Source organism: Solea solea, chromosome 20 (assembly GCF_958295425.1).
Source record: "Solea solea chromosome 20, fSolSol10.1, whole genome shotgun sequence".
Classification (NCBI taxonomy): domain Eukaryota; kingdom Metazoa; phylum Chordata; class Actinopteri; order Pleuronectiformes; family Soleidae; genus Solea; species Solea solea.
In genome coordinates, this window is record NC_081153.1 from 1,308,635 (window position 1) to 1,333,033 (window position 24,399).

At 40.4% G+C, this 24,399-nt stretch overlaps 1 protein-coding gene across 9 annotated transcripts in view; it reads left to right on the plus strand.

Moving 5' to 3' along the window:
* Positions 1 to 24,399, plus strand: part of LOC131447159 (NACHT, LRR and PYD domains-containing protein 12-like) — a 117,101-nt gene that overhangs the window by 75,907 nt on the left and 16,795 nt on the right. The gene's annotated exons all lie outside the window — the stretch shown is intronic.

Below are 24,399 nucleotides of genomic sequence, written 5' to 3' on the forward strand. Positions count from 1 at the left end.
GTCAGTTCACTATACCTATATTAAATGTATGTATGTTTGTATGTTTTCAGGAGATATTTCATTTGGGCAGTGCTTGTGTTTACTTAAGGCCTGAGAAGAGACAGAGCGTCCCCCATGTCCTCTCTGCCATGGGATCCCTGAAGAGAACACAGCGTCCTAAGTCTCTCCTTATGACTTCTGATATCTGATCACCTCAGACTGTATTAGCAGAGCAGGATACATGGAGGCAGAGAGCAACATACACGTGTTTACTTCAAGTTCTGAGGCTTCATTTACACACTAGGGGCTGATATACTGACATGTTTGCACTGATTTCACATGTTACTCCGTGGAAGTTTATGCCTGTAAACACAGCATGGTGTGCACATACAAAAACACTGCACATGTTCAAAACCAAAGTGTGTAAACATGGGAGCACATAGATACAAAGTGTATTCCCTGTAGAAGAACTGTAGGTGAAAGCAAGATGGCAAAAAAGTGGGTCAAATGGTACAGCTGAAGACAACTCTCCTCAACATTCATGCTCCCCTTTCATTCGCCCACTCTGCCCCCTGGGTCACTCGGGAATTCTGAAAACTTAAAACCAAAGGCCACCACCTGGAATGCCTGAACACCAGAACCGGACTCACAATTCACAAGCATGTACTACGACCACATCGTCCTCTACAAAGACGCTCTCTCCACAGCCTAATCACCTTACTACGCGCCAATATAATCACTTCTGACGGAAGAAACACCAGAGCCGTCTTCTCCACTCTCAACAACATCCTACGACCCCCTGATACTCTCGCCACTCATCTACTGTGACACTCTCATGTCTTTTTTCAACTCCAACATCCAAGACATCCACCAGCAACTGTCCTCTTCCACTAACACCACTCCATCTTACCCTATTCCTGCTGTCCCCCACTACTTGATCCCCTTCCATCCGCTCTTGTTAAATATTGTCTGCTTTCCCTGTCTCCTCTCATCACTAACATTATTCTATTCAATTCAATTCAATTTTATTTATATAGCGCCAAATCCTAACATACATGATCTCAGGTCTGTACATAGACAACATCAAGGAGAGCAGAGAAACACAACAGTTCACACAATGAGCAAACACTAGGCATCAGTGGAGAGAAAACAGAAGAAGAAATCTGTGACAGAACCAGGCTCAGAGATGTGCAGTCATCTGCCTCGACGGTTGGGGTGAAAGGAAAATGAGGGACAGAGGAGAGGTGGGGGACAGAAAGGGGGGAGAGAAAGGACAAGAGGGAGATGAGGTAGAGACAGAAGAGAGAGAGAGACCAGGAGCAGATACACAACAACTGTATCAGGTTTATACAGGACAGTTAGAGTCAGTGATGACATGTTTATAGAACTACAATGTCATTTATATAAGCAGCAGCAAAGATTGTTGATAAAAATGTTCTTACTGATATCAACTTTAATTATAGCATGTCCCATCTTCCCTTAAAACTGCTGCAATAACTCTTCTTCAAGTAATGAAGAAACCTGGCTCAGACCCCACCAACCTGAATTACTTCCACCCCATCTCCAACCTTTCATCTCCAAAATCCCACAAAACAACAGTTGCAGCCCAGGTCCACCTTCATCTCACCAACAATAATCTCTACGGACAGTTCCAATCCGGCTGCAGACCCTCCCACAGCACAGAAACAGCCCTCGTCCTTCTGGACTTGTCACCATCCTCTTCCTCCTTGATCTCACTGCAGCATTTGACACCGTCTCCCACCCCCACCCACCCCCATTCTCCTGGACAGACTTCCTTCACCCGGTTTCTCTGGCACCTGTCTCATCTGGTTCAATTCCTATCTTTTCGACCGCTTCCATTTTATTAAATACCAAGCACTAGAGATCCCAATCCTCCCCGTTCACATGTGGTGTTCCCCAGGGCTCTGTCCTGGTGCCCCTCCTATTCATAATCTATCTCCTTTCCCTCTGCCATATTTTCAGAAAACTTAACATCTCCTTCCACTGCTTTGAAGATGACACCCAGCTCTATGTCTCCACCAGGCCCTCCAAGCTCTCTTGTTGTTTTTAAGTTTTTAACATTTGAGCTTTGAATATTGTATTTATCACTGCCTGTATTCTGCCTGGGGTGGAGTGGCTCAGTGGTTAAGACCGGTACCCTGTGTGTGAAAGACGCAATGGTCGCAAATTCGACTCCACCCCTGGCTGATGGTACTCAATTCCATTGTAAGTCGCTTTGGATAAAAGTGTGCTAAATGACATGTAATCTACACTCTAAAAAGAAATGTTTAGATGCAACAAAAAAAATCAACGCAACAGTTTCCATTAGTCTTTCTTCGTTGTGACAACTTCATTTGAAATTACATTGAACCAACAAACTAATTACTTTGGGCGAATTAGCTTTTCCTTTTCAGTCAAAGATTCTATTAAGTACTGTTTACTTAATAACGGTTAGCCTAAAGGCATGTTTTTAACTTGATAACTCATAAAAATTAAGTTACTCCAACTGGCTTTACCATATTATTATAAAGTACTTTTATTTGTTGTCTAGTTAATTACAGTAATAATGCTCACAACTTTAGTAGCAACAATATCAAAAAATCTGTTGCTCCAATTAGATTTTCTTCAGCTTTTTGTTTTTTTTTGGTAATGTAGTAGCTTTCAAGAAAGACAGTTCAACCACTGCTTTTGCAATTAACTTCTTTTTTTATTATTTTGAACTAAACTTGAGATTGCAAAATAAGAAAACAAACTGAAATTTCAACTTCTCCTCAGTGACAAAAGCATTATGTAATCCTGATGTGTTATGTATTCCTTAAACATCTTAAATAAGTGTGACCACCTCAAAATCGCTGTCTCCATGGATACATACTGTAACAGCAAAAGCCATGGAACTTTGCAAGTGTTACAGCAAGAGACTGACTGCAAGTGACTAAAAGCTGCATAGCAACACAAATATAATCTTCACAAGTAAGCCCACATCATTCAATTCAAAAACACACACAAAAATATTCTCTTTGGGCTCAAATATGGACATATTTCTTTAAACAAGACCTTTGTTTTGTCCACTGTCACGACAGTGACATTGAACAGCAGAACATTAACTAACCTGACAGAAACATTCTCATTTTTTTGGTTGCTTCATCTGAAGAAAGTGATGGATCTGAGATTTTTAGAAAATAGTGTTTTTCAGATCCATGACTTTAGCACTGCATGTCAGCCCATCCACGCCAAGGAACAACTTTTGAAGAACTTCAAAAGTCTATTTAAGTTTCTTGCAGTAGCTGATGTTGAGGGCATAAATGATGCCCATCAACAAGGCACAGGACCTTGGAATATCCTTCTCAACCAAACATTTGGTTCCTTCCACGACAATCGTTGTCATCCAGTGATCTGATCCAGGGTTAGACCTGTCTCCAACGATGGCAATTTTCATCACGTGACTTTTAAAGCTGGTCTCGAACTCTTAATTGTCCTTGTAAAGCAAACAAAAGAGGGAATTATAGTCTTCCAGTTTGTGATCTGACACTTGCTGAGCTTCATGAGAGTGCTGTCTTGACAGATGTGATCTAAGGCTACCCCATGTTTTAAATGAACAAAAACAGTCTTGGTGAATACATGGCAGACGTTCCCCACCGTGACCATGACGTAACCTGTAGTGCCGTAGCAACCCACTTTGTGTGGAGGTTTCAAATGTACACAGTTTGCACTCAAAACCCATCTTTGAAAACAATGGGACATTTTACAAAGTGTAAATCTGATTAGATTGTCCAAAGTCTTTTACGATGACATCATTACAGTCACCTGGCTCTTACAAACACATGACTAAAATCTCGTTCTCCAGATTTTAAACAGGCAGACAAAATAAAAGAAATAGTTTGCTTACCTCTTTGATTCCTCTCACAGAAACATCAAACCACACTTTGGAACAACACAGCTATATACATGTGAACGAACAATTATTATTATTATTATTATTATTATTATTATTATTATTATTATTATTTTTAATTGTGGCTGTGACATGTAGCTGGCGGCCGCATGCAATGAGCTAAATGTGAATAATCCTTTTCCCAACAGCTCTCTCTTGCTGGGCACACAGGCTTTATCTGAATGAAAGTCAGTGAAACAAATGTAAACCCAATACTTCAGTAGAACTATTAGAATTCAGTTTGACTCACCATGAAATGTTGCTTTTATCAAGGTTGTTCAGCCTCCTAACACACCGTCTCTACTCAGAACTAGTCCAGGCACGTTGTGTGGGTAGGAGAGGGAACTTCAACTTGTCAAGTCAATGTTGAGATAAAAATTAAGTTATTAAACTAAGTTTTTTAAGTTACAACAACTTGAATTTTGTTTTAAACCCACCAACAATGAAATTTGAGTATAAATTATATACAAAATTGATTTGATCTAATTACCAACATTATTATTTGATCACAACTTAAAAAATAAAGTTTGCAACTTAGAAGGTTTATCTAAATTAACTAATTACAATTTTTAACTTGCGTCCATGTATTAAATCGAGTGGTGTTAACAGTTACTTTTTAGAGTGTATTTACTTTTATTGTATTTACTGCTCTTTTAATCATGTATTGTAAGGTGCCCTTAAAGTAAATGAATTATTATTATTATTATTATTATTATAGCGGTGTGAAGACAACAAACATCAACATCAACACAACAGATAACAATAGAGGACATTGAGCATTTATCGTCTTCTTTTATCGTCTATTTAGATTTTCTTTGACTTCCATGGGATATTTACACCGATCACAGTGGAGTGATGTTTTCCTGTGACTGTGGGTGGAACCTGTCGAGCTCCACCCTGACCTTACTGTACCATTTAACTTCAGTATTACAAAGTAGGGAACGGCATGGCTGATTATGTTGCTACTATCTCTCATGGAAACACAGTTAGGGACCAGCCATCATTCCCAAACACTGCCAGCCCCTCCTCCTTTCCTCTTCTCCTGGTTCTCTGAAAAAAACATGCAATCTGGGGATGAGGTCAATTGGTCATTCTATAGGTGTGAACATAAGAGTGAATGGTTGTTTTTCTCCATGTGTGACCTGCGATGGACTGGCGAACTGTCCAAGGTTGTACCCCGCCTATTGCCACAGCACCTGTGACCCTCCTGTGGAGGATGGATGGATTCAACATGGCCTTAAATGAAAAATGCATTTAAACTTAATGCTTGTGAGGGTTAAACAGCAGAGCACTGCTGCGTCCCTCTGTGCACAGCATCTGCTCAATTCTATCATTTCTCCCTAAACACTTGGTCACCTGTGCAGACAACATCTCTGCATCTTTGGCTCACAGCTTACTGGACACAGATCCTCACGCTCACTGGAAAGTATCATTGTTACGTCCCGGCTCGTCAGAAGGGAAGCAACATGAATCACCAAGATGTCATATGGTTAAATACAATCATTTATTTTACAAATAATCTGACAAAGAAAAAGAAACAGATGCTGTTCAAACAAAACAAAAGCAAATAAAAAAGGACTAAGTTAGCTATTAGTCAACTACAGAAATCAAACTGCACTTTTAAAATAACTAACCCTAGTGTCTCCAGACAAGAGTATAAACAGGTCTACAATGAAAAGGAGGAATCCGTTTTTGCAATCTAAGTACCGAAGCCCAGTTTGGAGCCAAAGACTTGGAACAAATGTCACTCAGCAAACTCACAAACAAGACAAACTGCTACTCAGCAGGAGGCGCTGTGACGCTCAGAGGCGCCCGGCATGGACTGGGAAAGCGCTTCTTGTCTTCTTCCATTGAGAGTTCTGCGGCCGCACCAATCACTGTCCAGTCCACCTGTGACTCCGCCCATCTGCTCCAATGGCAGGCGAGGGACCACGCAGACTAGTTTGCATACCTAACTCAAGGCTCATCAGGGAGGACGATGTAACAATCATTGTCTCTCTTGGATGTTTGCGTAACGTGGAAAGGTTATTATGGAATTATTGATCAATCATGGCAACAGTTCTTGCTGTTTTAACCAAACACTGGCTTCAGTTACTGTAAAACAACAGAAGCAGATGTTGAAAAAGACAAAAACAAACTACTGTCCTCTGAGGGTTTACAGAGCTGAAATGAAGAGTCTTAAACATGTTTTTACCCAAATAACTCTCTCTGTGTCCCTGTCTCGTGTGTACATGCTCAAAGCAGCACACACCCTCAGGACCACACACACACACACATACAAAGACATGTGAGCAATCATCCAGTTTCCATGTCCATAGCATTCGGAGTCCATTAACTTTGTCATTTGTGTAAATGCGTGTGTTTTTTGTGTTTTTTTTCCTCCCACAGCATGACCGGCTGTCACCATGGGCGGAGCCGCACAACTGGACAAAGACCAGGAAGTCCTCTGAAAAATCATTAGCATAACAATGTTCATGGGAAGTTTTTACGAGGAGCGCTGTCGTCGTGAGAGTTCCGCCCCGTCCACACGGGTGTTCCCGCGTTACACTCACTCATCCTGTGTTTCTGCTGCGTTCACTGATGACAAGAGAACACAGTCACAGTCAAGACCAATAATCACACACACACAACCCATCAAGGATCATTGGCTCAGCTTTTTTAGGTGTGGTTGTATGGGGCACTTTGACCTTTGACCTGCCAGTGTGAGACACACATGCCCACCCTGACTGACTGGTGATGACACAAGAATGAAACAGTTCATACAATATCTCAACAATATGTTTCCTGCTGTATCTCAACATAAGACAGGAAACCAAAGTTTGTGTCACTTTTGAAATCATTCTCTCCATGTACCAAAGTCAGTAACGCTTTATTTTACAGCCCGCTAATTACCTGGTAAGAAACTAGATGGTAACAAAACATAGTTAATAGGAAAGTTCCAAAGTAACTTTATGTAATTACTAAGTTAGTACCTAGTAAGAACATGGAAACATACTCGGAAACCAGATGGTAATACAGTCTATGTATTGAAAAACTACCCATACAGAACGGATAGTAAGTATTATGTTATTACTTAGTAAGTACATGAAAAACTACCAAGAAACTACATGTAATACAATCGATGTACTAAGAAAGTACCCATACAGAAATGATAGTAAGTACTATGTTATTACTTACTAAGTACATGAAAAACTACCAAGAAACTACATGTTATACAGTCTATGTATTAAAAAACTACCCATACAGAACGGATAGTTAGTATTATGTTATTACTTAGTAAGTACATGAAAAACTACCAAGAAACTACATGTAATACAATCGATGTACTAAGAAAGTACCCATACAGAAATGATAGTAAGTACTATGTTATTACTTACTAAGTACATGAAAAACTACCAAGAAACTACATGTTATACAGTCTATGTATTAAAAAACTACCCATACAGAACGGATAGTAAGTATTATGTTATTACTTAGTAAGTACATGAAAAACTACCAAGAAACTACATGTAATACAATCGATGTACTAAGAAAGTACCCATACAGAAAGGATAGTAAGTACTATGTTATTACTTAGTAAGTACATGAAAAACTACCAAGAAACTACATGTAATACAATCGATGTACTAAGAAAGTACCCATACAGAACGGATATAAGTACTAAGTTATAACATACTAAGTACATGCAAACATACTAGAAAAGTAGATGGTATTTCAATATACATATTAACAAAGTACCAGAAAGAAAGAATAAAGTACAAAGTAAATACATGGAAACTGGAGTACTAGGAGATGGTAATACAATACACATATTAAGAAAGTATCAGATTCAAGGACAGTCAGTACTAAGTTATTACCTAGTAAGTACCTACAGTACATTGGTGAGTTCCAGTTACTTACCTTTAAATAGCATTTACTGCCAATCCAGAAGTATTGTGTTCTGGCTTAATGAACTGTCAAAGTAACATGTTCTTTCCCGGTACTTGAATATCACTGTTTGTGTAATGAACATGTACTAGGACTGTAAAATAAAGCAGTGCATATCTGCACCAAAGTCTCCAGAGAAAATCAGAGACGTGAGTGTTTCAAATCAAAACACTCAGTTTCTCTATGGACTTTGGTGCAGGAGAGTGAGCGGTTTACAAAGTTCAGTTCCCAGTCTAATGATGAGAGAAAATCATACTGTGGACTTTAAGCTGGAGAATTGGTGACATCTAATGGTTGGACCATACATGAATAGTGCAAATCATGATGGACTAATCTTCTGCTCTCCCCTCAGTCAGGGAACTCTGATGCTTCCTCACATACTGGAAAGCATGTCATTATCCAGTCATTATTTCAATCAAAAGCATTTATTTCCAACACTGTTGACAAAGTCATTTAGTGTGTCCCATGAAATCCAAACAAATGTCCGTGACATTGAAACCATTGTAACACGGGTTTATACATTGGTAACAAAAGTGACGTAAAGTAAGTATTTGACTGACAGCAGTCTTTAAAGAGCGAGCACAGCACCAGCTGCAGACTGCAGAGGTGTCTCTGCATGATCCTGGTCCAGCTGCGCAGGTGAGCTATGTTAGAAAGTCACACTCATTCAGATTACTACATTTTTTGAAAATTTCACACATTCACAGCCCGCATCTTGACGTAAAGTAAAATGCGGTTTAGCCCTTCAAGTTTATTTTTATTTATTTGTTTTCCACAATTACAAGAACAATTTTGCATGCAATTTAATATTTTAAAAAACCTAATAATAAATACTGTAAATAAATCCAAAATGACTTCACGGGACGTGCTGACGACATGAAAGAGAAGCGCAGAAGAAGAAAAGGTAAATAGTAGGAGAAGAAGAAGAAGAAGCTCTCCAAACGTAGGCGAAATATTGTAATATTATCAAACAATATTTGAAAATAAACCCCGTTTTCAGAAAGATTTGTGATTTTTTTTCTGATACTCGTCTCAAACACTCAAGTGGCCCCCCACATGAGATGACAGTGCCAGCAGTGGCCCCCAGCTCATTTAAGTTTGAGAGCCCTGTGCTAGATCCTCAACATGTCCTGTAGTCTTGTGTCACAGGGAAGAGACAGACATATTTGATGTCTATGAGTCATCAGGCAGGTACGAGGCGTCTGTGTGCACTGAAATAGTGTCTGTGAAGATGAGTTGAGTTGTTTTACAGTTCACTTTTCCCCTCCTCACTCCCATGTCGTGTCAACTCGCTGATGAATTCCACAAGTTTGTTTTTTGGAGTGTTGAATATACTCCAAAGAAATATACACAGAACAAAACTACTGTGCTGCTTTTAACTTGAATCACTTTACATGTAAACACATGTAAACACATGCAATATGCAAATGAGACGTGTGCCAACCAATAATTCATTCATGTAAGTTGTGAAAGGAGCCACTGTGTGTGTGTGAGAATGCACTTGTGTTTTTGTATCGCTGGGATTTCTGGGATTGTCAAATGTAGTCAAACATTCGTCTGCTTGGTGCTCACACAATTGACTCAATAAATGGAACTCACTCACACACACACACACACACAAGCAAATGTGACGCAATTGTTGTGCAAAATGAGGCAATAATAAATGTGCCAATATTAGTTGGTGTCACTGATTCTTCTGCAGCATACTATAAACCTTGTTGCACCACAAAAGCACCAGTTACAATTTCAAGTGAATGACATGAATGTAGGGTCACACGGTGGTGTAGTGGTTAGCACTCTCGCCTTGCAGCGAGAAGACCCGGGTTCGAGCCCCGGTTGGAACAAGGGCCTTTCTGCATGGAGTTTGCATGTTCTCCCCGTGTGTGCGTGGGTTCTCTCCGGGTTCTCCGGCTTCCTCCCCCAGTCCAAAAACATGCAATGTGGGGTTTAGGTAAATTGGACACTCTAAATTGACCATAGGAGTGAGTGTGAGAGTGAATGGTTGTTTGTCTCTATCTGTGTGTGGCCCTGCGATGGACTGGCGAACTGTCCAGGGTGTACCCCGCCTATCGCCCGATGTAGCTGAGATTGGCACAGCACCCCCCGCGACCCTCTGGCAGAGGATAAAGCGGTAGATGATGACTGACTGACTGACATGAATGTAGAAAATGTCCTGTTGATGACTCAAACACTGCATTGTTTCTGTCCCTCATACACATGGAAAGCATCATTTAACAATGACTGCATATGAAAACACATGGAAGTGAAGGACAGATGGATGATCCATGGCCCACAGGAGCTGTGTGCTTCTGCTCAGACCTGTGTGACCCATGTCTGCAACACCCGTGACACCTGGCCCAGTTTAATGTGGCGCTCACACCATGTGGGACAACCGGGAGATATGACTTTGAACCCAAGAATGTCTATGAACATAGTTCTTGGTTTGTCATTATTGATTTTATCCAAAGAGAAGTTAAGATCAGGAAATATTCACAGTTTCACTTGAACAACATGGAGAACAGTGGTCAGCCGTTACATGAAGGCTCCAGTGCATTGAATAAGAATAGAAGGACTTTCAGATCAAATTCTTTCATACGTTGTTAGATTAGATTTAGTTTTGCTTTCACTCTGCTCCCCAGCTCTGGAATTCCCTCCTGACCTCCAAAACACTGACTCCCTCCCCCATTTCAAAATGTTCACAAAATCATAGTCTCCATGACGACACAGTACTCTTACATTTTCTTTTCTTTTCTTATTATATTTTACTGTATTTGATTCTCATTTTATGTTGCATTTGTGTGTGAGGTGACCTTGAGTATAGGAAAGGCGCCAACAAATATAATGTATTAGTATGATTATTATTATTGTTATTATGATGATGATTATCAATAACAATCATCATAATAATAATAATAATAATGTTATTATTCTTACTATTATTACAGTTATTATTATGAGGATTATTATGATTATTGGTATTGTTGTTATTATTATAATACATTAGATTAGATGAGATTCCTTTATTGTCACTGTACAATACCATGAGATGTCATTTGGAACAATCGCCATCAGCAGTTTAAGGATAAGATAAATACAATAATAACAAAAGTAAATACAATGAACAATCAAATATAACAATAAAAATAAACATTTAATCTGTATTCTACAGGTGAATGAAGTGAAAAATCATGACCAATGAAAATCTTTTCATCTCTTTCTATCCGTCCTTCTTCTTTTGCCCAGTTCCAGCAGTGAAAACAGCTGAAGCTTCACTTTTCATCCACAAACTGAATCAACACAGGACGCGTTTGTCTGCGTCTCGTGAGAGTTTGCTTGTTATTTGATCTTGTTGGACGTAGTAACCATGTGTTGTGTGTGCTGGAGTTTAACTGGCAGGAAGGCGTCACACAGCACATGTGGTTCCCCATCAGCGCTATAGACAATGCTCATATTTCTATTGTGTCAAGATTGTCGTTGGAAACATGGTTTTCTGCCCAAAATCACAGGAAAACCCTGAATATTTCCTTTTAGTGACTTAGAGCTTTAATTAACTTCACTTATTACTGACATTAACAACAGTCTATGAATGAGTAAGTGAATTGACCTGAATAACATGAATAATGTTTCATAATGTCACTTTACTACAGGCCTGTAGAGTATGGCCTCCCTGTCATGTCTGAGTCTACTATGGGTCAGAGAGCGCCACACGGTGGAGCACGTGGCGAGGAAGGTTTCTGGTTTGCATCCCGGTGCGGGATCCTGATCTGCGTGGTTTTCACCTCAAAAACACTCTAAACCACATGTGTCAAACCGGTGGCCCGGGGGCCACATGTGGCCCTCCCATCGATTACATGCGGCCCGCCCACCACTGTGCGAGGTGATGGAATAGAGACAGAATATAAGACTCAATGTATTTTTATAATAGTAACAAGACATTGGGTTGTAATCATTGTTTTATTAAAAGTATTACACGCAACATGAAATGACATATATTTAAGCTGTTTTAATCACAATTATCCTCGTCATTATTTGCTAAATTTTCAATTGAATTCTCTGTTTTTGTGCATCATGAATATGTTTTTATTGTGAATCATTTTAAATCAAAACAAGCAATTCTGTCTAATATTTTAATGAATATCTTGTATCGGCAGCCCGTGGCCAAGTGGAAAGGGAACTTGGCTTGTAACTGGAGGGTCACCAGTTTAAGTGAGTGTGTGAGTGGTTGTTCCTCTCTGTATGCTGGTGACCTGTCCAAGGTGTGACCCCGCCTTTCGCCCGATGCCAGCTGGGATTGGTACCAGCAGCCCCATGAACGAATGAATGAATGAATGAATGAATGAATAATTAAGGAGATGAATCAGAAGAACACAGCAGTTTCTTTGCCATTTGAAACAATGTTTTATGATCAATGCACACACTGTATAACACTGTTATTAGACGTGAAGAATCTGCCCATCATATTTACCACAGACTGCTGTGCTCCACCCCCTCACACACACACACACACACACACACACACACACACAGAGGAGTGCCTGTAATTAGGTGTGTTTAGTTTGAACAGCGTGCCAGCGTAGCCTCAGCCACAGTTCCCTGGAGACCATGCTGCCAATTTCACTGAGTCAACACATGTATCCATACAGTACCCAACGACTGGTGCTCAGAGTGAGTCACACACACACACACACACACACACACACACACACACACGTGCTGACACTCTCAGAGTATTAGCTCGTAGTTAGCGCCTCTTTCTGGAGGCCTCTCTGTGCACTCAATGCATTGTGGTACAGAAGAGTGGTGACTTTAGAGTGGTAACATCATCGCTGTTGCCTGGTGCAGGATCCACTTTGTACATGTCTGTCGTGACCCATTACAGTTGCTAATGTTGCTAAAGTTATGACAAACGCTTAAATATGGACGTAGTTTCATTTAGTTTCCCGTGGACACACGGTGGAGCAGTGGCCAGCACTGTTGCCTTACAGCAAAAAAACCTGGGTCTGTGATCCAGTCCGACTTAAGGCCTTTCTGTGTGGAGTTTGCATGTTCTCCCGTGTGTGTGTGTGTGTGTGTGTGTGTGGGTTTCCTTCCACAGTCCTAAAACATGCAGAAGTGGACACTGGACACTGTTGTTTGTCTCCCTGTGATGGACTGCTGACCTGTGCAGGCTGTGACGGGCTCCCGCGGCCCCTGAGCCTCATGTAGACGACAAAGTGGTCGACAATGAATGAATGAATGAATGAATGAATGAATTTTTGTTTTTAAGGCCATGTGATTTATTTATCACCATCAAACTTATAAGGTAATAAAAGGTAAAGACGTTTTTAATATTTCTAATATCATTAATATCATGATCATAAAGTCATATTATTAGGAACAATAACAACGTGTTAAAAGTAGTTTTATAACTCCACATTCTTTCACTCAACATGTATCTTCATGTCTAAATTCATGTGTTCATCACTAACTTTAGGGTTACACATTGATGGAAAGCTTTAGGAATCTGTAAATAACTACTTGTTCCTGGTTTTCCATGGCTGACATTACACAGCTGAGGTGATTATGATCCTCATTCAACTTTCATCTACAGCTTGTCCTTTTCTGAGAGTCACACTGAATGAGATAATGAAGATGATAGTGATGATGATGATGATGATAAATGATATCCTGTTCTCTAACTCTCCTCTCTTCACCCACCTCTCCTTCACTAACCTCCTTCCCTTCCCCCTCTTTTGTCTCCTCTCTCCTACTCCAACCGTCGGAGGCAGAGTCTGGTTCTGTCAGAGATTTCCTCTGTAATTATTGTAAGGTCTTGATCTTATCATATAAAATGCCTTAAGATAATGTCTGTTATACAAATAAACTTGAGTTTCATTTAAAATGACATTTCTAAATGAGTGTGCACTTCACAGGACATATGGAAGGAAAATGGCTCTCTATTGATTAGTGTGAGTGTGTGTGTGTGTGATGGTGGAAGTACAAATGAAGTGCAGTAAAGCTGTTCTTCTTAAAGCAGCTGTTATGAGGCAGCGACGTCTGCTCTGTTTGTGGAACTTCGATGGCTGCGTTCTTCACTGCGCTGGTGTGTGTGTCAGAGGTCAATCTCCAGGTTATGTCATTTAACTTCTATCTGTGATCACAAATGATTCCTTGCTTGCTCGACATCAGCAGTAACAATGTGCATGTGTGCATGTGTTTGCAGGTGGGACACACTACACTCATTCATACAAGTCACTTGGTTGTCTTGGAGGGTGTGTGTGTGTGTGTGTGTGTGTTTTCACAGCTGGCTCTAAGTAGCCGTCAAGGTCCCACAGAAACCATAACCCTTAAATTTGACCTGGCAAGCTACACACTGCAGCTCAAGTCATCTATGTTTCAGGAAACACAGTTACACACAGTTAAACATTATTATTATTATTATTATCATTATTATTATTATTAGTATTATCATTATTATTATTATTATTATCATTATAACTTTTATTATTATTGTTATCATTATTATTGTTATCATTATTTGTATTATTCATATTATTATTATTATTGTTATCATTATTCTTATTATTCATATTATTGTTATTATTATTATCATTATTGTTATCATTATTTTTATTATTATTATCATTATTGTTATTATTATTTTTATTATTCATATTATTCTTATCATTATTTGTACTATTCATATTATTGTTATTACTATTATATTATTGTTATCATTATGATTATCATCATTCCATTCTTTGAGAGGTATAGTAACACTTAGCTCAGTTGTCAATAACCTGAAGACGTCTGCTGTATGTATTCATGTTTAAACAGGAAGAGACACCTTGCCCCTCGACAGTTTTGCATGGTCACATGTAGACATATGGTGGAGGTTGTCCATTAAAATCCTGAGGTAGAGGAACATTTCCTCAAGCCAAGGTTCAGAACATCACAATATCTAACAACTGTAGCTCGTTCACTGGTTACATCCAATATACTATATTATGTCTAACTGAATTAAATCACATTTTTAACTTGCAGTTGTAATGGACCCAAGTGCATTGTCTGTCTGCAATAAAAGAAACAAAGGTGCACAATGGTAAAGTCACATTTTCTGCTCATTTCTCACATTCAAAGACATCGAGAGTGCGTTACTCTGTTTTGAACACAGCTGTGACTGCAACCATGTCTGCAGGGAGATGACACAGCGTGATGGAAGTACTGCAGCAGGTGTTTGAAGTGCACATAGAGGAAACCTGACCGACGAGTACACATGGTGTTAGAATTACAAGTGGTCTAAACTTTAGACAGGTGAACAGGTATGAACCTCTCATGAAATGTGTGCTCTTATGTCTTTGACTTTTTATGTGAATCATTCAGATGAAACAAACAGACAAACAAACAAAGATTTTTTTTTATTTTCAAAATGAATATTCATTTTCAAAGTTTTCAAAAGATAAATTGAAGCGACTCAAAAGCATTGAACTAGGGAGTGGTTGATGACTGAGCACACCACACCACACACTGCCCAAATGTGCCCAGCCATTGAAAAACCAGCAACAAGTAGGCGGAGGGGCATTTTGCGTTATTTACAGACCACGGAAGTGTGATTTCTAAGCTTTCCATCAATGTGTAACACATGTAAATCTGAAAATACTTGAAGAAGATGTGGACATTTGGATGTAGGCACTCCTCAAGTGTGTGAGTTTAGGGAGAATTTTAGCCTCAAAGATGTTCACCTTCAGGGAGCCAAGAGACAGAATCATCACATTTACATAGTCCATCTCTTTCAGCCGCTAAATAATCTATCCGTTTGTTGTTCATAGGCTCTGGAGAAAGTTTGCGACGATGAGGTCCATTCACACAACACGCCATAAACATGTGTGTGTGTCTGTCACAAATTCTAACAAGCCTCTGTCTGCCTCTCTTGCACATATTGCAAGCACCCTCCGTGGGGTGAAGTAACAAAAAGCCTCTCTGTACAATAAACTGAGATGTGATTCTTAGAACCCTCACTGCGTCCGGCACCGATGAGTCGGGCTGCACCTGAACCCCGAGTGTGAGCGAGTCAGTGTCACTTTTATTTTCATTGAAACAGTTTTTCTCGTGGTCCAGTGTGTAAGAATTAGGGTTCTCGCACCTAATGGTTCTTTTTTTAATGGTCCAAACCTTCATCCACAATCTGCACTTGCCAAAGCAGTCTGAGGGAGGAATGTCCAACAACTGCGTGCATAGCATTTGTTGTTATAAAGTGGCTAAAAGCAGCGCACACAGGATAACAACAGCTGCATCTTCACCTGTAAATAATGGAGCAAAGTGTGCACACGTGGTTGGCTGGGTGTCATGTATACAGTCATGTGATCAGGGTACTGCCAGATGTTGTTCATCATAACTGAGGTATCGTGTGCACGTAAATGTAGTCAGTGTCTCATTTTTCATGGTTCACATTCATAAAGGCAAATCTCAAACGCACTATAAACTGTAAACAAACGTCATGTGATCTCGTTCTCCACAGGTAACATTCAGTTAGCACCAAGCACTGCCAAACTGTGGACAGGAGGGTCCTGAGCTCCGCAGGTATTGACCTCATCTTACTGCCTGCAGGTGAGAAAAAGCAGCAGTTTTTTTAGCTCAGCTAAATATGCTAGCAGCAAGAGATGGGACCCAGACACGGAGTCAGCAGCTGTCTTCCCGATTCTCCCTTCTCCTCACCTGCGGATATAGATGTGAACACTGTAGCCATAAACACTACACTTGCATCAGTGACGTGGATAGAGTTCACATCAGTGACATGGACAGAGTTCACATCAGTGACGTGGACAGAGTTCACATCAGTGACGTGGACAGAGTTCACATCACAGATGTGGATAGAGTTCACATCAGTGACGTGGATAGAGTTCACATCACAGATGTGGATAGAGTTCACATCAGTGACGTGGACAGAGTTCACATCAGTGACGTGGACAGAGTTCACATCAGTGACGTGGACAGAGTTCACATCAGTGACGTGGATAGAGTTCACATGAGTGATGTGGACAGGCTGGTATGAACGCACCCTTAGTGACATCTAATGGTGAGAATGCAGATTGCAACAAACAAAGGACTTCTTCGCTCACCGCTCCCCTTCCCAAGCGTGTCAGGAACTCCAGTGGCCTCTGCATACAAGAAACACTCACACACAACTGTCCATTCTCCACTCACACTGCGGTTTCATGTACTAAACACACACTGGGCTGGTTTGTCCATTTGGGCTACTGTAGAAACACTGCTGTCAAAGACCCTCTCTTCAAGTACTTGTTAAGGTTTATTCTAAGGCGATGAAAACCAAATGACTTTTATATTAAAGCAATTATACACTTAAAGAGACATACGCATGGGTAGTTTATTCAGTTTCTGCCAATTAACCCACTGGACCTTTAAATAATCCCAGACTAAACTCTACAGAGAGCTCCTGTTCTCTTCAGTTGAGATTTTTACATGATTTATATAAATGTTGTGAATGTTCCTGACTTGCAATAATGCAGGTTTTGGCCAACAGTGGGTGCATGTGTGTGTTTAGTATTGCATAAGGGGGGTTCCCATGTTCTCCAAAGAAAAGAGTGACTGTTGATTCTGTAACATTGTGACCACAGAGCTGCAGTGTGTCTGGAACATGTTGGGAAACACTCTGTCACTGAATGAGATCTTGTTGTGTATGAATGTGAGACAGAAAGTGTGTCTGGGTCCTCACAAGTGTGCAGTCCACGGAGGAGACCACTCTGTCTGCTAAGTACTGAGGAGACATGAGACGTCTACTCCACACAACTCACCACTTCTTCTTCTTCTGGCTGTAGAGCGAGAGGTTAATGCTGCCCTCCACAGTCTTCACCCCTAATCTGCCAAAACAGTTCAACATATCTGATCTAAAATATAATTCATTTTCCAACATACTTTTAGAAGCAATATTTTAAACTTTTTGTTTTTGTTTTTTCCAGGCAGTTCCGATTTTGTGTTGTACCTGTTTTATTCGTTTTGATGGAGACGACAACACAGACGCTGACGTGGGATGACAACCATGGAGAAGTACAATCATTTCCCCTAATTCTCTTCATTCCATAAGCAAATAAGAGAGTAACCATGTTATAAATGGATACGCTCTTTCACCAGTGACAGAGACTTTCATCTTGGGAGAGATGACCGCAGTGTCAAAGAAACGCTGCTAAAGATGTCTTTTCATTGTTTAATGAAATGTGCTGTTTATTTTGAGATTCATCGAGTATTCTTTTGTCCATAAAATGTGGAAAAATGTCGATCAGTGTTTAATAAACCTGGAAATCATGATGTCAAATATCTTTTCAGTTTTAATGATATTATTCACATTTAAGAAGCTGAAAAACCGATTCATCGATTATCAAAATAGATTAATTTAGTCATCGATTAACAATCGAATAAGCCTAACATAACAGCCCTACTGGTTACCTACCAATGATTAATCATCCATTTTGGCGAAGCAATGTGTCACTAATATTACATGATAATAATAATAACTGTAAACTGTAAACAACATAACACTGTAAGCTGGACACTCAAGTCTACTCATAGCATTGAAGGCTTTAGAGGCAATTCTCACACACACACACACACACACAGTTCCAGTCGAACTCAAATGGCAACATTTGATAACCTGGGGAGGGGCAGATCGAGGAGGTGGGGGGGCTGAGCGCTTTCATTGGACTAGCCCAAATACAAATTCTTCAGAACTGTTTAAATATTATGAATAATCATTTGAAACTTCTTAGTAAGTCCTAAGTAAGTCCTTTTGAAATACAGTACCTGTCAGGTTGTAGATAGATATCTTAGAACAACAGGCATACTTTGCATTTTCATTACTTTTTGGACCACAGAAGGTTTAATTTGTAGTGTAAGTGTAACTAAACCCTTAAACTGGGAGTGATTATTGATGACATGTTAAGTTGGAAGCCACACACCAAACATTTAAAAGGCAAGCTGGCCAGGAGTGTGTCCATATTTTGGAGGGCACAAAAACTATTAAACCAGAAGGCACTGTACTTGTTGTACTGTGCACTAGTCTCTCCACACCTGCAATACTGTGCAGAGGTCTGGGGACACACTTACAAAACCACTACTTATCCCCTGTTTATACTCCAAAAAAGAGCCTTGAGAATCCTACATTATGCCAGTTACAGAGAACATACAAATCAACTATTTACCAAATCAAAAATACTTAAATTCTATGACTTAATAAAATACCGCACAGTACAGATGATTTATAGGGCTGCCAACAAAAGCCTCCCTCACAATCTACAGACATTATTCCTGAACAGAGAATGTGTGAACTGCACTGTTGTGTGATGAGTGATCTAAATGTCATGACCGAAATAAATACATAAATAAATAAATGAATAAATAAAAAAAAAAATGTTTTTAAATCAGGCATTTGGTTAAGAGGGGGTTTACTTTACCTTTAACCTGTGCAAGTAACTTCCTGTCTCAAACCCAAAACAATGTAAACATGTATGCTTCCATCAAACCAAGCTTGTTTTAATGCATTGCTTTAATTCAAAAAATGAATTGAAATGTATTGATTTATGAAAATGATGTTTTTATTCACAAAAACAGAACCATTTTTTCTCTCCTCATTTTGGAAAAAACATCTATTTAATTAAACAACATTGATCAAACTATTGTTTGTTTGGTTTTGAATGCAGAAAAAACAGCATTTTAAAACATATTACATTATATACTGTGTTGTTACGTCCTCTTCCACCTCTGGGTGGTGTAGTTCTCTCTGTCTATATTTTCTGTTGGCTGCTCTTGTTCTCTGCCTCTCCCTAATGTGTTCCAGGTGTGGATCCTAATCATGGGGTGGAGCCACTATCTATAAGAGCAGGTCTTCTGCAGTGTGAGGCTCTCTCTCTCTCATCTGAGGCGTGTCTCCATACCGACTGAAGCGCCTGCCATTTTCCTGCTTTTGTTTTGCTTTCACATTCATGATTGCTTCAAATTCCCTGTTTAAATATTATTTTGTAAATAAATACCCCTAGACACGTGCTCCTTTTGACTCTGGTCATGGTTGTGTTGCAGTTAGGGTACCTGGTTGTAACATAATGGGGGCTCGTCTAGGGGTATGATTCTCGTTTAGGGTGCGAGAGGTTCCGGGATAGAGGTCCGGGATCACATTTTTTTTAGGAAGTAAGTAGGAAGCTGGAGGTGTTGATTGTGACTTTGGTGAGTACCTCAACTTTTACTGGGGGTTAGTGATTGCATCTCAATTAGTAGCCACCGGGCGGAGACAGACTCCGTCACTTTGTTATTTTAGTTTTTTTTTTTTATTGGTGGTAATTAAAGGGCCTGTTTGAGGAAGTTGTGGTCATTTTAGGGGATTTGATGGCCACTTGTTAGTTTTTCATTTTGGTTGCAGCCATTCGAGTTTGTTTGCTTGTTTGTTTGTTTGTTTGTTTGTTGTTGATTTTCACCATGACATCGGGGCAGAAGATTTCATTGAAAATCCATCAGTGGAGGCATTTCATAGCCTCACAAAGGAAAAACGCTTAAAACACACTGTTAAGTCAATAATACTTCCTTTTCTTGTTGAAGAAGGTAGGTTGCCACCTGTAGATATGAAAGAAGCTATTAAGCTAAAAGAGCTTTCTATCCGAGAGAAGGAACTTGACAACGAAAGAGAGCGATTGCATTTACAGAGGGATGAATAACAGCTTGAGTTGAGACGTTTAGAGATTAAGGTGAGAGAAGATAATCTTGATTTGGCTCAATCTAGCTCATTTGATATATCAAAGAACATCCGACTTGTACCACTGTTTGTTGAGAAGGATGTAGAAAAGTATTTTCCGCACTTTGAAAAAGTGGCATTGACTCTTAAGTGGCCTTGAGATGTGTGGCCACTGTTGCTTCAGTCTGTTTTAACTGGCCGTGCTCAGGAGGTGTATGCGGCACTGTCTGTAGAACAAAGTGCAGACTACAACAAAGTTAAAGCATCTATTGTCCGCTGCTATGAACTTGTTCCAGAGGCGTACCGGCAGCGCTTTAGGCGCTATAAGAAAACTGAGCGTCAAACCTACATGGAGTTTGCACGTGAGAAAGAAGCGCTTTTTGATCACTGATCACAGGAAGTGAATAGTCAGGCGAAGATGTGTGAATTAATGTTTGGTAGAAGAGTTTAAGAATTGTATACCTATGGCTGTGTCGACATATCTGAATGAACGTCAGGTCAACACCTTGCGGGAAGCTGCACTAATGGCAGATGAGTTTGCCTTGACCCATCGCACACGTCTGACTTTTCCCACTCTAGTCAGGCCGAGAAGTCGAGTAAATCTTCCGGTAATTCTGAACCAATCTGTTATTACTGTAAAAAGCCCGGACATATGTTGGCAGAATATCCCGTTCTGAAGAAGAAACAGGCTGCTAAGGCCGTAGGTTTGATTAAAGTGACTCCACAGCCATCATCTCTTGTTGCATTTCCTAACGACTCCAAGTCTGGGTACGAGCCTTTTCTCAGTGACGGTTTTGTGGCCTTGCCTGGTGGTGAACATCCTGTTCCAGTGCACATTTTGCGCGATACTGGCACTGCGTTGTCATTACTATTGGAAGGGGTTCTACCTGTGTCAGAAGAGTCGAAGACCGGCACCAGTGTTCTTGTTCGTGGCTTTGAGATGGGCTCAACTTTGGTTCCTCTCCATCGAATTGAGTTGAAGTCCAATGTAGTTAATGGTAGCATTGCCGTTGGTATCCACAAATTTTTGACAATTCCAGATGTAACTTTTATTCTTGGGAATGACATGTGTGGAAAAATGATGGTGAAGTGTTGCCTCATGTTGCTGTTCCAGTCAAGCCTTTAGTCCATCAGTGCACACAACAACACCCTGATGTTTTCCCTGCCTGTGCAGTTACACGTGCTATGGCAGCGCGTTCTAGCTCCTCTGATGGGAAAGAGTGCTTGTCTTCTCCTGTTGATTTAAATTCTTCTGATTCATTCTGTGATTTGTCTGATTCTTTTCTTGTTGCCCGAGATGATTTTAAGAAGACACCTAACTCTCCTATCAGTGCTCTTTGTGCTGGGTCTGAGAGATTGAGGAAAGTGAGTAACGAGACTGTGCGCCTTTCTCGTGAGAAGCTAATTGATGCTCAGAAAGTTGATGTGTCCCTGGCCTCATTGTTTCAGCTTGCCTCATCGGATGTTGATCTGGACAAGGAGCCGCAGTGCTTATTTTTCCGAGATGGCATCTTGATGAGGAAGTGGAGATCTTATAATGTTCCAGACGAGTGTAACTCTTTAGAGCAGGTTGTGGTGCCATCTGGGTATAGAGATGAGATTTTGAGCGTGGGTCATGATGGTTTGGCCGGTCACTTGGGTATTCCTGAAACACTCAATCGCATTAGTCAGCATTTATTTTGGCCAAGCCTTAAACAGGATGTGGTTCGCTTCTGTAAAACATGTCATGTTTGTCAGCTTGCTGGCAAGCCCAACCAGACGATTCCACCTGCTCCCCTATCCTCAATTCCAGTCATAGGCCAGCCCTTTGATCATGTCATTGTTGATGTTGTTGGTCCGCTTGTGCGCTCAAGGGGGGGGTATCAGTATCTGTTAACAAGTTTAACCATCACCAGCGGCGGGATTCCACCATTGAAAAGGAGACACTTGCCCCGGTCCTTGCAGTCCAACATTTCGAGGTTTATCTGGGGGCCTTAGATAAAATTGTTGTGTACAGTGATCATGACCCTCTGAAATTTTTGTGCCGCATGAGAAACGCTAATCAGCGTCTGATGCGGTGGAGCTTGATCTTGCAGCCCTTTAACATCGAGATCAAGCATGTGCGTGGCACTGATAACGTCATTGCAGACGCTCTGTCGAGGGTACCTTAGTCCCTGTTCTCATTCCTACGGTTAGAATTAACTGTATGTCATAGTGGGTTGTTTTTTTTTTTTTTTTTTGTGAGCGTGTTAGGGTTGGATTGTGAGTTTGTGTGTGTCTTGAGTATGAATGTATGCATTTGATCTGTTGTGTCTAGGTGATTGTGTTTGTGTGTGTGTTTCAATTATTACAGCACTGCTGTATTTCTTGTTTTTTTTTGTAAAATGGAGCTCTGCACATCCCAGCCATGGATGTGTGGGCTAAAAATATTGCCTCTTTGTGTAATTATGGAGACTGTAGTCACCATTTCGGTGTGGAGGTGTTACGTCCTCTTCCACCTCTGGGTGGTGTAGTTCTCCCTGTCTATATTTTCTGGTGGCTGCTCTTGTTCTCTGCCTCTCCCTAATGTGTTCCAGGTGTGGATCCTAATCATGGGGTGGAGCCACTATCTATAAGAGCAGGTCTTCTGCAGTGTGAGGCTCTCTCTCTATCATCTGAGGCGTGTCTCCACACCGACTGAAGCACCTGCCATTTTGTTATGCTTTCACATTCATGATTGCTTCGAATTCCCTGTTTGAATATTATTTTGTATGTATATATGTATATGTGTATATGTATGTATATATATATGTGTGTATATATATATATATATATATATATATATACATATGTATATATATAGCTGCACACTCACTGAGGCTAACAGGCTGCACACTCACTGCTCTCCACAGGCCGTCCGTCCCAGACAGAAAACTGGGGGGCGTCCAAATTATACTTGGTGAAAGAAGAGAATGCTGCATTTGTTTCCTGCACTGTGTTCACTGCGTGTGTGTGTGAGTGTGTGTTGCCCACTGTGTGCCAGAGCATTCTCAGACTCTTTATTAGAATGAGTTTGATTTGCACACACACCAATTATTGATAGTGGCTTTGACCTCTGCATTTAACCCTTTCTTATTGCACAAACCGGCGCAAGAGCAGTCCATGAGGACCAAAAGTGGTTAGGTATCTTGCTCAGTACCACCCCAGTCATGGACCTGTCCTGGGATTTGAACCGGCGACCATTCGATTACAAGCCCAGTTCCCTGTTGCTCTGTCATTGGCTGCTGTCATATCATCAGTGCTTAGCTGTAGTTATTGTTATCTACCTCCTCTGTTATTGCATGGAACCTAAAGCTGCTTCCTGTCGTGATGCTGGAAGTAAAGTGGCACATGAAGGAGTGTGTGAGGAAGAGAAGGATGAAGGAGCACCTGCACTCGTACCAGTTTGTGAGGTTGATTTATGTCACTGTATTTTGTCATCAGACATAAAAGTGGTTTATCATCACCATTTACATCACATAATATCTCTTTTGTTGATGTTTAATGGCACTTTGCAGTTGTTCAGCTTCAACTTAAACAGTTCTCGTTTTTTTCTTTTTCTAACAGCAGCTTGCATTCTTGTTTGGTGATTGTAAACCATGCCGATTCCTCTTTCTTCTAATAATAATAATATTTCCCGGCAGGCTGTACACTGAGAGGAGCAATGCTGCCCTCCACAGTTCTTAAACACAACTCAAAGTTGATTTTCAACACTCTTCAGCTTCGAATAAATTCGTCAGCACAGAAGTTTAAAGTGCTTCTTCTAAAGGGTTAGATTTAGAAGTAAGATGTGTTTCATATTCTTACATATAGACCAGTTGCATGAAGAAATGCCAGAATCCTAGAATTCAAA